The sequence below is a fragment of the Accipiter gentilis genome, chromosome 9, assembly GCF_929443795.1.
Source record: "Accipiter gentilis chromosome 9, bAccGen1.1, whole genome shotgun sequence".
Taxonomy (NCBI): Eukaryota; Metazoa; Chordata; class Aves; order Accipitriformes; family Accipitridae; genus Astur; species Astur gentilis.
Genome location: NC_064888.1, coordinates 10347768 through 10360852, shown reverse-complemented (window position 1 = coordinate 10360852; position 13085 = coordinate 10347768). Strand labels below are relative to the sequence as shown.

Sequence of the window (13085 nt, the reverse complement as noted above, 5' to 3'; positions counted from 1 at the left end):
CTAGTGAGACCGATACCATCTGGCAATGCTTACTACTAACCAGGGCTAGTCACTGAGGTCTGCTGGCAACATATACTCCCTGCATTAACTGCTGTGAAAGGGAAAGGCAAATGATCTCTTGTTAATGGGAGGAAAGCTGTGGCAGAGGAAAAAGTTGGGAATGAAGTGGAATGGGGGAAGCGAGAGACATGAAGAGGAAATGAGAGACTGATGAAGAGGCTGAAGACGCTTGGAAAGAGGTAGATGTGATTCAGCAAATGGATGGCAGGAAATGTGAGGTTAGAGTGGGAGTCTTAAAGAAATGAGGCTTTTGAAAGAGTAGAATAATAAAGAGCAAGTGCCAAAGATGGTATAAAGATAATGCGAGAACGGATGGGAGGTGGAAAGAGGAAGTTGTAGTGGAAGGACTGGGTGAAAATGTATATACCAAGAAGTGGAGAGGAAGATTACAGCCCAGTGTTCGTAGGTGTCTGGCATGGACTTCCAATACGTATCCTGTCTTGGAAAGGAGATCAGACACAATTCTGAGGTTCCTGCTTGATGAATATCCTGGGGAAAAGCTGGTAAACACCACTGTATTGGTGCAGACTTTTCATTACTCTCCTAGACTAGTGATTAAATATCTAACATGTCACTATTCTCATCTCTAGTATCTTTGTGCCGCTTCCATAAAGATGCAATTTAGATGACTGCAATTTCAATTTGTTAAACGTTTAACAGATGTCTTGTCTTGCATCAAAACATATGTATGATTTAAAATACTGGGAACACAAAACATTAATTTCTAGTCTATGGGAGTTGAGGATATTGGCACTTTCTAGTAAAAATCACAAAACAGAACTAGAATGTGTGCAAGTAAAAGACAACTCCAATGAAAAGGATTAAATTTGAGTGCAACTGTCATCCAGCTTATTAGATTTGTGTCCAGGGCAATGTCAAATAATGTTAACTGCTTGGTTTCACAACGCTGGAGGAGAAAAATAGCCAAGAAAGTAAGCTGAGAAAATACTGGGCTTCAAGAAAATGCAAGCTGTTTTGTGGAACTTGCTTCAAATATTGCAGTGCCGAACAGTTCCCACCGAGATTTTTAGCAATAAATTTGTAGTTATGCTAAGCTATACATGTGCAAAATACATTCCTGTATATATTTCTCATCTCCGGTTTCTATTGTAATGGAGTGCAGTGAGAAGTTAAGCTCGTGTTAGCTTTTCTGCCTGTGGGTACTGTCACGTGGAGAATTGCAAACACGAATTGCCTTGCTTATAGATATATATTCGGTCACTTCAAAGAAATCTACACTTTCAGAATGAGCATACGCTTTCTGGGAGGGGAAAAAACCCACTGAACATGACTATTTGGTTCCAGTGCTTGTTGTTTTCTTTCCTTCTTGCAGGAAGTTTGCCTGAAACCTAAGGAGGCCCAGTGACTTCCATCCTTAAAATGATTGAAATGTAGTATCTTTCCTTCTGTTAGATATTCTGATGTACTGTCCCATACTGGGCAGTGTTTTCATTGGTGATTAATTGATGGGATAGTATGTATTTAAAATTTGCAACTGGCATCAAGTTGACAGAACACAGTTTACACACAAAACAAATTGGAGAAACAATGCAAAATTACTAACAGCTCAGTAATGGTAACTCAGGCTGCTTGGAGAGGAAAGATCAGGTGTACAGTGTTGAAGACAGTGACGTTGAAACGTCATTGCGTACGACAGATTAAACAGGCACTGGTGTGTGATGCTGTATCCCAGAATAAAGCAAACTGGGAGGTATGTTCAGGCTCATGGTTTGTAAATAAAATAAATATTTATTTTATGCAACTTAGTAGTGTTGAGGTTTCACCTGTGAAATCATACCAGTTACCAATGCTGACTGAGTTTGGACAATTTGGAGAAAACCCAGGGGAAAGCAAAGGAGATGTTTGAAAACAAGAATTGGTAAGAGTTTAAAAAAAAAAAAAGTTATATATAATTTAATAAAAAGAATGAAGGCTATGTGGGAATAGGAAAAAGGTAATTGTTATCAGTGTCTACTTAGGACAGGGTTAAAAGCAAACACTTCTGTCACAGATTTCTCTGGGATTTTAGGGAGGACAAGGGTAGCTAATTATTGTAATAAGTTGCATAGGCTTTGGGGTCCCTCCTGGGGGAGATTCTTCAGGACAGATTAAATAACTGTCAGCAGTGCTCTAGTATACTAGATCCTGCCACAACAAAGGTGGCTTAAATGACTACCTGTTAACAGTTCAGTCCTTTACTTCTGAGACATATTTTTTTTAAAAGAACTGATTCTGATTTAGATGCTTACTAAAGGACCCTGCAAGAAGGAATCCATGTAGAAGAGCCACAGCAGTGCATGTCATTGCACTAGGGAGGGGAGCAAACTTTTTGCTTCTGAAGTAAAGATGGGGTTCATTCCAGAGTGAGAGTAAGAAGAAAAACAAACCAAAAAAAATTACTCTAGAGAAGGCTATTTGTAGCATGAGTTAGTTGTAAAATGCAGGACAAAGAGATAATAAAATTTAGGAGCTTATGGCAAAATGGATTATGCTCTTGATCAGCTGACTCATTATATTAAAAAAATACTACTTAGCAGCATAAACAGCATATCAGCCCAAAGGAAGAAATTGTCAAGAAGCAAGAGACTCTTGGCAATTAACTTTTTCTTCCCACCCCGCCAATATACAATGACAGACAGGGATATTTTTTGGCGTGTTTTTTGCTTCTTCCTCTTTTGTCATTTTCGTAAATAAAACTTGAACCACAGTCATTACTGACTTCAGCAGCAGCTGAAAATGAACATCTGGTAACTTATATTTGAGTGCCTAAACTTAGGTTCCTAAATCTGTATCTGCAAGCGGTGTCCTTTGCTGTTGTGTTCTCGTCTGCTGGCAGGGAACCGATGCGAGCGCAGAGCTGGGGTGAGAGTCAGTGCTGGGAGAGGCATTCCTCACGGGTGAGACTCTGCAGAATATTTTGGCTTCTTTCTCAATTCCTGCCACAGCCCCAACCACGTGTGGTTGTACTATTTCACAAGTATTCTGCCGTTAGCAGAGCCTAGCTACTTAAAGCCCAGTGGCGAGTATTGCGCTGTCCCAGCCGGCTTTGCTAGCGGATGACAGGGCACCCAGTTTTGTGGCATCTTTTCAACCAAGGCTGTGCCTCCCTTGGCCTTTCCTTGCCTTACTAGGCGGAGAGAAGCTGGTCAGGTACAGAGCAAACGTTTGGAGGAGGTCAGCGAGTGGTTCCGAAGGGGTATGTGGCAGCTCTGCGTGTCTGTACTTCAGCACCGGCTCACGCGGAGGAGAAGGAAGCGGTAGGACAAGCAGCTCCCAGGCTTGTGCCGAGTTGAAGGGGCAGGCGCTGAAACTGCTGTGAGAGGATGGAGAGTTTTCTTTTTAAAGCTACCGTGCCTCTCCTAAAGAAGGCGGGACTCCGGAGGGTTGGATGAGTAAATTGGAACTTCCAGGAGACTGAGGGTTTGTCTTAGTGCCACTGAAGAGTTTTGTTCTGAAAACGTTGCAAATCTCTCCTTCCTGCTATTAAACCCTCACTTGCTGACCTGCTTCAGTTGCCACTGGCTTAATCACCGCGATGATACTAGCTTTTTGGTTCTTTGCCCCTCCCACCCCCCCCTTTTTTTCTTTTGGCATGGGCAGGCTGAAGTTTTACCCAGGCAGTGAGGTATGTAAGGCTATAGCTGCTAAATAAAATATTGACATAATCCTATGCCCACCATTGATATTCAGGAGTTAAACTGGTGTGGTAGCGTATGGGGAGTACTAGGTCGTATTTTTTTAGTTTTTCTCAAGCAGCGTATTTGTTTTTTAAGTCTTGTGCTTGCAGGTAATTTTTGGAGTGACTCTTATGCCTGGTAGTAGCAGTAAACAAAAACAAGTATTTGCAAAAAGTCTTTGTTTATTTCTGGTTGAAATTTGTCAGAGTAAGATCAGTTGAAGGCAACTCTTTGAATAGGGCATAAATCTATTATTGATTGAATTGTCAATTATTTTTTTTACTAGTGAGCTAGAATTTGACTATGACTTTTCTATACTTAATGGAAAATCTGTCTTCTCCCACAAATATTTAGACAGCTAAACTGTGGGGACAATTTTCAGCTGCCTTATGTTGTTTGTCCACAGCTGTTGCTCTGTGTTTTCCTGGTTTTAAATTGATAGGACATGATGGATTTGTAGGAGATGCTGGAAAGGGGCCATACGTTTTTAAATTTTTTTTTTTGCTATAGAGAAACAATTAGTGGAAAACTAACACTGGGCGTTTTTTTTACTTTAAACTGTGAATCTAGAACTTCAAAAAAAGGATGATTTTGAGTTTCTCAGCATATCAGATGAAACACGACTGCCACCTTTTTTTTTTTTTTAAGTGGACATGTTCTCTGCCTGAAGGCCCAAATGCCCTATACCTCACTATCTTCTAGTTTGGTTCTTCTATAATTTGCCAAGATTGACAATATTTGCATATTTTTCAGTCTGAAAGGTATGCATGCCCACAAAACATCCAGTCTGTCTTTTGTGAGTGGCTGCTGTCCTCAGTCTGAGATACAAAGCTGGAAAAATTCTGCTGTTTTCTGTGTTACGATGTTTGGCTTGTGAATATATCAAGGAGGAGAATCTTGGTAGTTCTGCAAGTATTTATCTTGGGTACTCACTCACTGCTAAGCTTCCTGATTAACCTACAGACTACCTGTTGCAGTTTTTGAACTATTGCTTATCTTACCACAGCTTTGTAAAGGGTAAATATTTTCTGTAATGTGTTGCTAAGGCAATCAATATGTAATTGACTTAAAGATTTAAAGCAAGTTTCTTGCTGACATTGTGTTTATTGTTTGGAATGCCGGATTAATTACAGCGTGTATTGCAGTCGCTGTATTATGAGCTACATCTGCTTTTTGTTAACTTTCTCTGTAAATGAGAAACTGTCAGTGCATACTGTTTCTCATATTCTGAAGAAAAATTCCCCAAACCCTATAACTGTATACTTTAAAGAACTGTTGTGTTTAGATCACAAGTTCATTTATTTCTTTTGTTTCTGGAGGAGCTGACCCAAGAATAGATGACTCCTCCTTGTTTTGCAATAAATAAATGAACAGAAGGGACTGTCCCAGGCCATTCAAAACTTGGCCACAGGAGTTCACGTTGAGTGTCCTCCATCTGAGCAGTTAGATACACACAAATCCACAGCATCCCTTGTGCCAGCAGCTGGCAGCAAATACTTCATTTACTGGAGTTATTTATATAAGCCTCTAGATTGCTACCATTTCAGAAACCAGGCAGATCGATCAATCAATTCTCCCTGAGTTGCGTGCAGCGTAGGTGACAGCTGAGAAAGCTTTTAAAGAAAGTTACATTTGATTGAGCCTTTTATCTTGTTTGTGGTTAGCTTGTCGATTCTTCTGTGCTCAGTGGGGGGTGGGGTGTGCCAGCGAATGCTGGTTCTATGCAAAAATGTAAAATCATGAATTTGTATTGGCTCAGAGATGGGTACAATACATTTATGGTCACATTTGTGAATGATTTAAAGAAACAAATTCTAGGTAGCAAAGGAGCCAGCAGGTGGGCATGGTACTTCAAGTAAATTTACAGACCAGTGATTTGAACTGTGTTCATTCCTATAAGAAGAGTAGGACCTAAGTTTTGGGCCTTTCTATTTTTGTTCAGGGCTTGTTGTGCTTTCCATAAAAAACAGCAATTTGCTTGAACTCAGGCAGATAAGGGAGAGCCAAAATACAAACACAGTTGTAATATGCAGGGAGTTATCAAGGGGCTCAACATCCAGTGAGAGTACTTGGCAGCAAGTGTAGTTAAAACTGAAATTTCAGTCCCTAGAATGTAGTAATATAAACTCTTATCATTGTAATTAAATTACTTGGAAGTACAAATTTGTCACAATCTTTCACTGAAAACTGGAATTAGCTGACATACTGGTTTTTGATTTTTTAGGAGCTTTTAGCCATTAGCAGAAACCTTGCAATGTGCTCCATGCTGCCTTTACATGTAAACTGGAGGCTGCTGGAGACTGACATAGTGTTCTGCTCTGTGATTACCATCCTTCTATTTAAACTCAATTTTGGAGCACATAAAAAACAATTTATCAGAGTGACTGCTGAAATTTGCATCACACAGATGCTCAACAGGCAATTAATTTTTCCAGAGGTGAGTTTTGCTGTAGGTCTAATGTTGGAGAGGAAGAGATGGACAGAAGAGATGCAGAGAAAACTTATCTGAGAACAGCTCAGGGATGATTTCCTGATTTAAAAGGCAACACTTGATATCATTCAGCTGTTTTGTTGGGTTTTTTAAGCATACACAAAGAAATTACCCTTACAGAGGAACTGTGTGGGGGCAGTGTGGTGTTTACTTGCTATGAACCCCTCCCTAAAAAGAAAAGCAGAAGCTTTTAAGTAGGTCACTGGTCTTCAGGAGATGAAGGTTTGTTTCCCAGATCAGCTGCAAACTCCGTGTTGTTCTGGAGACAATCACTTAAAATCTGTGAATAAGAATAACCTTTTAATGTAAGACATAAACTGTTACAGTGCCATATGAATAATACCATGCTAAAAGCCAAAAAATGGTAGATTATTTCATTATTAAAATGTGTAATTCAGTATTCCTATCAAAAATCTCTTGTATAAAAGCATCTTGAAGTTTTCAATAGTCATAAATAATTTCCACCAGATGACTACTTTTTTTCTTGATTAGGTGCATCACAAATGGATTTGGAAGTAGGATGGAAACACTACTTCCCTTATCTACCTATTTGCTTTCTTCTTCCTGGAGACTACAGCCTGCACAGCAGTGATGCGTGGAAAAGGCTATTACATTGCCATGCTGGCTGTAAAAAAAAAATTATGCGCCTTGTGCTTTTAAAAAATAAAAAAAAAATCTTGTTGATAACAAGATAGTTGATAACAATCATAGCAATTTTTGAGTCAGATTTCATACACTTAGTATTATGATAACTTTAAAATATGTATTGGTATCTAACATTCCAAATTGAAAAGCCAAGATGTAGCAATGTAATGTACGTGACAATGATCTAACTTTATGCATGAAAAAAGAAAATGACTGCCGCCTTACAGCTTCAAAAAAGAGTTTAGGAGGTTTTTCTTCTTTACTATTTATCTATTGTAAGCAATGTTACTTGTATGTGGTATATGAAAGGACAAAATAGGCAGTGAAAGTGACCTGCTTGCACTTGAGTTCTCTTTCATAAGAGACTACTAAGCCATTAAATCAGTATGAGACTGTGGACTGTTAGACTAGAGTTGTACTCGGTTGTCAGTGCTGCAAGAGAACCCCTGTGTTGTGCTGCTCTGAGTCCTTGTTACGCCTGTCTCTGCGTGCTCTGCGTACCACCACCACACAGGTAGCTGATGCAGATACTGTCAAGAAAATTAACTCTGCCCTAGCCCAAACCAGCACGTACGTCATGCGCTAGGATTTAGGAGCAATAAACCAATGATTTTTCTAGGTATGCAGGTCTTACTTTTTCTTACTTATAATAAGAATAAGTACTGTCAATAATGGGTGTTCAAGATGAGTAACGAAAGGCCTGTTAGAGCTCTAAACTCGGTCTTTAGCAATAGTTCACTATAATGCAAATAGTAAAACCCCATCTAATGGGGCTTTTTATGCTTGGTGTTGCAATATTTGTTCAAATCTTACTGTTGAAAATGCAGCGGCCAGAAATATCTCTCTACTATCTGCCAGTTGGTCATATATAACCATTTATATTCCCTGATTGCAGCTATTCCTGCTGTTGGGCTTCCAGCCTCAACAGGCACCAGTCTCTGTTTTGCCTTGGCTCACAAACCTCCTGTTCCAGCTTTCCAGCTATTTGTTGCTCTGCCTCCAGTACTGGCTCATCGGGACCTGCCTGTAAATCTCCTGCTCTTGCAGAGGCTCTTTGATGGGGATCTCCTCAGTCGGGTGCTCTGCTTCTCTGTGGGGTGTTGCATCTTTTCACTATGTTCATTGCACTTCAGATCTTTACTTGGCAGCTGATTTAAGTGTGTGATGTTGTGCCTTTATACCCACTATATTTGAGTTAGGGTGGGAAGCTTAGAGGTACTGTTTGAAAGGCAAATACACTCGCAGTGCATGATCTAACTATGGCTTGCTGTAACTTGAAATAAGAATTGTTTTCCTGTACTTAATGTAGCTGTTACTACTTGGTTAGCTCTCAGGAAGACTGTACTACAGATGTTTCTTTATTGGAATTTTCATTTTTTCTTTAAAAAACACAAAACGCCCCAAACAAAACAACAAACCTGTTCAGCATCTTCATCAGGAGCACAGTTGAAATAAGAACCTCTAAACATGTAATAATCCAGGGAAGGGAAGCTTTTCTGGGGAGGATACTAAAGCAGAGAAAGTAATAGAGTATTTGTAATCGTAACCAAAAATACGATGTTTAGCTGTCTTTGGCTTTAGTTACCAGGTGTCTGATGTCCTATCAGGAACCTTCTGTTTCCATCCTTCTGATAACATTTGGTTTCATATTGGTTCTCAAGGACGGTTCTGTTTGTCCTGTTTACTCAGGTGTACCTAGTGCAGTAGTCTTTGCTGAAGACTAGCTGCATCCTCCTGTTCCAGCCACAGAATTAATACTTTCCAATGGCTGTATAAAAATCAGCTTACACAGTGGAATGCAGTCTGAGCAGTAAGACATTAAAAGGCACAGCAGTGATTGGGAGGCATGAAGATGCAAAGTAAGTGTAGTTGGATTTGGATGTGGGAAAGTTCGCAAAGAAGGTTGAGCCTGAGGCATGCATTTAGGCTCATGAGTCAGATGTTATGATGCTTTTTATTTAGCAAAACATAACCACAATGACTTTTTTGCAAGTGTGTGTCTGTGTAAGAAACTAAAATTTTCTCAAGGCTTATGCATCAAAATCATAACCTTGAATATGAGTCTGTGTGCAGTGAAGATATAAGGGTGTTATTTTTGATATTAATGTTGTGGGTCAAGTCCTCTATTAAGCTGATCTTATAATACTATAGCTTTTTTTCTTCCTTTTATTTCTTCTTTTCTTTCCCAAGCATTGTGGTTCTGTGTTTGTGCTTTGAGATACAATGGCAACAGACATTTAAGTAATGAACTGTGAATTCATTGGTTCCACGCTGAAAAAATAAGACATAACAGACTTTGTGTCCTGCTGAGAGATTGCCTTGCTTTGGGTGGCTGCTTAGGCTAAAGGCTGAAGAGCAACTGCCCAAGAAGTAGCAGAATTGCAGCATGGCGTGTGCCTTTTAGTGTCTGAATAAATTTATAAAATGTCCCTAATGACCTTTTTTAGAAAAAGTAAAATAAGGAATTTAAGCTAATTATGGTGGTAAGAAACTGAAATTGTGTAACTGAAATGGAGTCTCTGGGTGATTACAATTAATTCATTCTCATTTCTTCTTTTCAGGTTTTCTTCTTCTCTACCTTGGCCTTCCCCTTCTCCCTTCAAATCCGGTCACTTCTTTGTTTAAATTGCCATATGTTCTATTACCTCTTCCTTGTCTTACCTCTTTGCTTAAGCTTTAAGAGAAGTCTTTTCAACTTCATTTCCTCTGTCACTGGGTCCGAAATCCAGTCATCAATAGCTTATTTCTCCAAAAATAATAAGTTGTACAGGTAATCTATTTTTTTAAAGCTTGTCTGATGTTTCTGGGTAATTTTCACTTAATTCCGGGCATTCTGAACATTAATTTTCAGTGTTCTGCTGGGATGTTTCAAGGCTGCTAAGAGATCCAAATGTGGGATTCAGCTATGATTTGATGTAGAAGTGCACCTAATTTTTTCTTTTCATTTGTGAGGCTACGTCAAACAGTTATTTCCCTTCAAGTAGCCATTTTAGTTAGAGTAGCCTGTAGCAGGTTTTAAAGCTTTCTTTTGAGCTACACTATGAAATCTTTGAGAAACAAGATTCTTTGCTCTACCGGATGTTGCACAGCATTTCTTCGGTTTTGTGTGCGTAAGGTCAGTGTTTTACCCAGTCTCTGCTTCACGAATATCTATGTGTATGAGTGTCTGTGTAGGTATATGTGTATATACGTGTATTTTTGTAAATGGTGGAGAGAAGTAAGGAGGGGATAGCAGGCTTCACCATCATACAGATGTTGCAGTCCAGGATTGAAAAGCAATGTTCCCATATTTAATGCTCCTCAGGTGACTACATAACAGCAACCAAAATGTAAAAAGAGTGAAGGGTTGCATGTAAACTGCTTTCCCTAGAGCTGTGGCAGAAGCAGGGCAACAAGTATTTACTTTTTCTCAGCTTCCTGCTCATATTCCGAGTAGAACAGAAATTCTTCTGAAGATGTTCTGCAGTTAGATGCCAGTAAGGGGAAAAACTTAAGAGTAAAAAATTTCTGCGAAGGCGGAAGAGTATTTCAAATGTGTGCGCACATATAGGCGGTGGCTCTAGCTCTTCCCAAGGATGTTTCGTAATCAGCTGTTTGTCCACAACAAACAGATCCCTTAGAATGCCCAGAGCCTCAGGATACATCTACTCTAAAGACACTATTAATTGCTTGCAGCCCATGTTGAGTTTTGTGATACTTTGTGTAGGCTTTTGATCATGCCAGAGTTAGCTAGTTGAAATGTCATTCAGAGATGATTATGCTGCAGTCTAATTTTAACTACAAAAAACCCCCCCAAAACCCTAAACCCAAAACAAACAAAAAACCCCCATGTTGGTTGAGTGATGTGTCTGAGGATACATGGGGAGTTCTGCAGTATGAAATGGCCCATTGTATTCTGCCTTAATACACAAGTAGCGGGTTTTTTCAGTGGTTTAGATACTGGGAGGTGAAGGAAGTGCACTGAGGTGCATTGGACAGAGGGCAAGAATTCTTTTAAACTGATAAGCCAACAGCAAGAAGTGCCCAAGTGACAAATTCCCTTTCTTATTCAGTTGAATTACTTTGCATATGCCCTTAATCATGAGTATTTGCTGCATGCTTTTAGCTTAATGTTTCTTCTCCATGGGAATAGATTGAGCCTATTTCAAGTCTGTCTTGGCTATCACCAATCCATCTAGTTTTGTCAGTGAATATCCACTCTAACAACTGTACACACAGTATTTCCTAATTTATTTAAAAGCATTAAATAAATTGTTTCAATTCAGTTATCTGTCATTCCATATTACTGGGAAGTCCTACTTGACCTTTTTGATTAATTCACTTGTTTTATAGATCTATGTTTCATCGTCTTGTAGGGTGAATAACGTACTTGCTCTTTCACTTGAGAACATACCGACTTACATGTGTTCATTTGGCTTTCTTTCTTTTAACTTCTCATGTAGCTTGATATGTTTTGCTAGTAATTTTGGAGCAGATATTTTCATAACTTGTGCTTAAAAATGCTAGGTCTCTTTTGTCTTTTTTGAGTGGCTCAAGTTCAATAATACTTTTGGGCTATTCAGATCCTAATCAGCTACTTTTTAAGAATGCCTGTTATCTGCCCTGGTGTTGTCCACTTGTCTAGTTATTTTTAGAATAGTGGTATTTCAGTAACCTAAGTTGAGTCTGTTCATCCTGTAAACAAGCTAGATGCATAGCTGTGGTCTGAAGAGCTTGCCCAGACATTAAATGTATTGTCTGAATTGTAGGAGAGACCTACACAGTTAAACGTCTTGATTATTTGAAATACTTCTTGCCTGGCAAAAGTTAGTGTAGATGCATTTGCACTGGCACAAACGTATTTTTGCTTGGAGGAATTTTATTTTGTTTACTGAAATGTTGCACACAATAGTAGCAAAAAAGCTGGAGGCTTGCTGGTATAGCTGTGGACAAAGACTGAGGAGGTGGAAACTCTGCCAAAGTGTGGAGTGAGGAATTTGAGGATAGAAGCAATAAAAGACCACTTGAAGGCAGGAGTCTGGCAAAATGAAGACTGTTGAGAAGAATTTCCAGCATTTTCTGTTGTGTAACTTTAGCTTTCTATTTTATGTAAATATTCCCCCATTCTGGAGAAGGGGGGAGGAAAGAAAGATCTGTTTAAACTTATCTTTTCCATTCTTAGGGCAAAAAAATACTGCCCATCAAAATTGGTTAAAAGATAGATTACTATAAAACTACATTTTTTTTATATTTTGCAAGATGCTAATCTTGTTGTTTCCTATCGGTTGAAATCTTTTCCAGTTTCTGATCCTACACTTGTATTTAAAGCATTGGAGGCTTATGTGTTTTTAGCACAGTGACTTCTAAAGCCTTTGCTCTGTGCTTATAAAGTTTGTAAAGCTTTGGTGTCTCATTTCTTCATTCATGGTAGGCATCTGTTCCTTGCTCTAACTCTACTTTTATTTAAAGTATACTTCTAGTTGTATTCAAAAGCTGCTTTTTTTTAAAAAAAAAAAAAAAAAAAAGGCAGGGATGTGGGATTTTCTTTTTTTTTTCCCAGTAAAAATTGGTACCAAAACCAGTGTTCCTCAGGGATGAAGTATGGTATAACAACTTGGTGATCTGATCCAGTTGTCACCTGGACAAAAATGGCATTGTTATGGTCCCAGTTGCAGCAAGAGCCATTTCTGTGGGAATTGGTTGATCTTGTTCAATGGTTGATCTCATTCCAGTTAAGGCTGTGTGCAGGTGCTGTGGTCAATGAGGTCAGCCTAGATACTGACTGGAGGGTAATTTTATGCTTATCTGTACTGACAGTACTATACGTAGATTATACCTCTATACCTTTATGCCCAACAGACCTCTTCACACTTTAGAGAGTGTCATTTATCTTGTTTTGGACTTTATTGAGAGTTCATTACTATAGTCGCACCCTGTAGGTATTTCAAATATTAACTGTAGACCTTTATGCAAAAAATGTTTTTTGTCTTAGTACTAAGGCAAGGTAGTAAATTTTTTTCTAAATTAAAAAAATTAATTGTTAATCCATGGAATAAATAGTTGCACCTGGGAAATAGGTGGCAGGGAAAAGTTTTATGTTCAGCCCTGTCTAATGTAAATACAATAGCAAGCAGACGTTGCTTGTCATGTGCAAGTACCAAACACCCTAAGTTTGTGGTGCCAAGAAATAATAAACTGTCTGGAAACCATTTTTAATGTATTTGGCTCCTTAT

The 13085-nt window shown here is 38.9% G+C and overlaps 1 protein-coding gene across 2 annotated transcripts in view; it reads left to right on the top strand.

The window, feature by feature from the left end:
* The window catches only part of BICC1 (BicC family RNA binding protein 1), a 114761-nt gene that overhangs the window by 68791 nt on the left and 32885 nt on the right, over window positions 1–13085 (top strand). The window contains exon 1 of one of the 2 annotated variants that reach the window (XM_049809651.1): window positions 9564–9643. The exons of the other annotated variant lie outside the window; for it this stretch is intronic. The gene's annotated coding sequence lies outside the window, so the exon portion shown is untranslated. Of the gene's footprint in view, window positions 1–9563; window positions 9644–13085 lie in introns of those variants that run through there. 2 annotated transcript variants of the gene reach the window in all.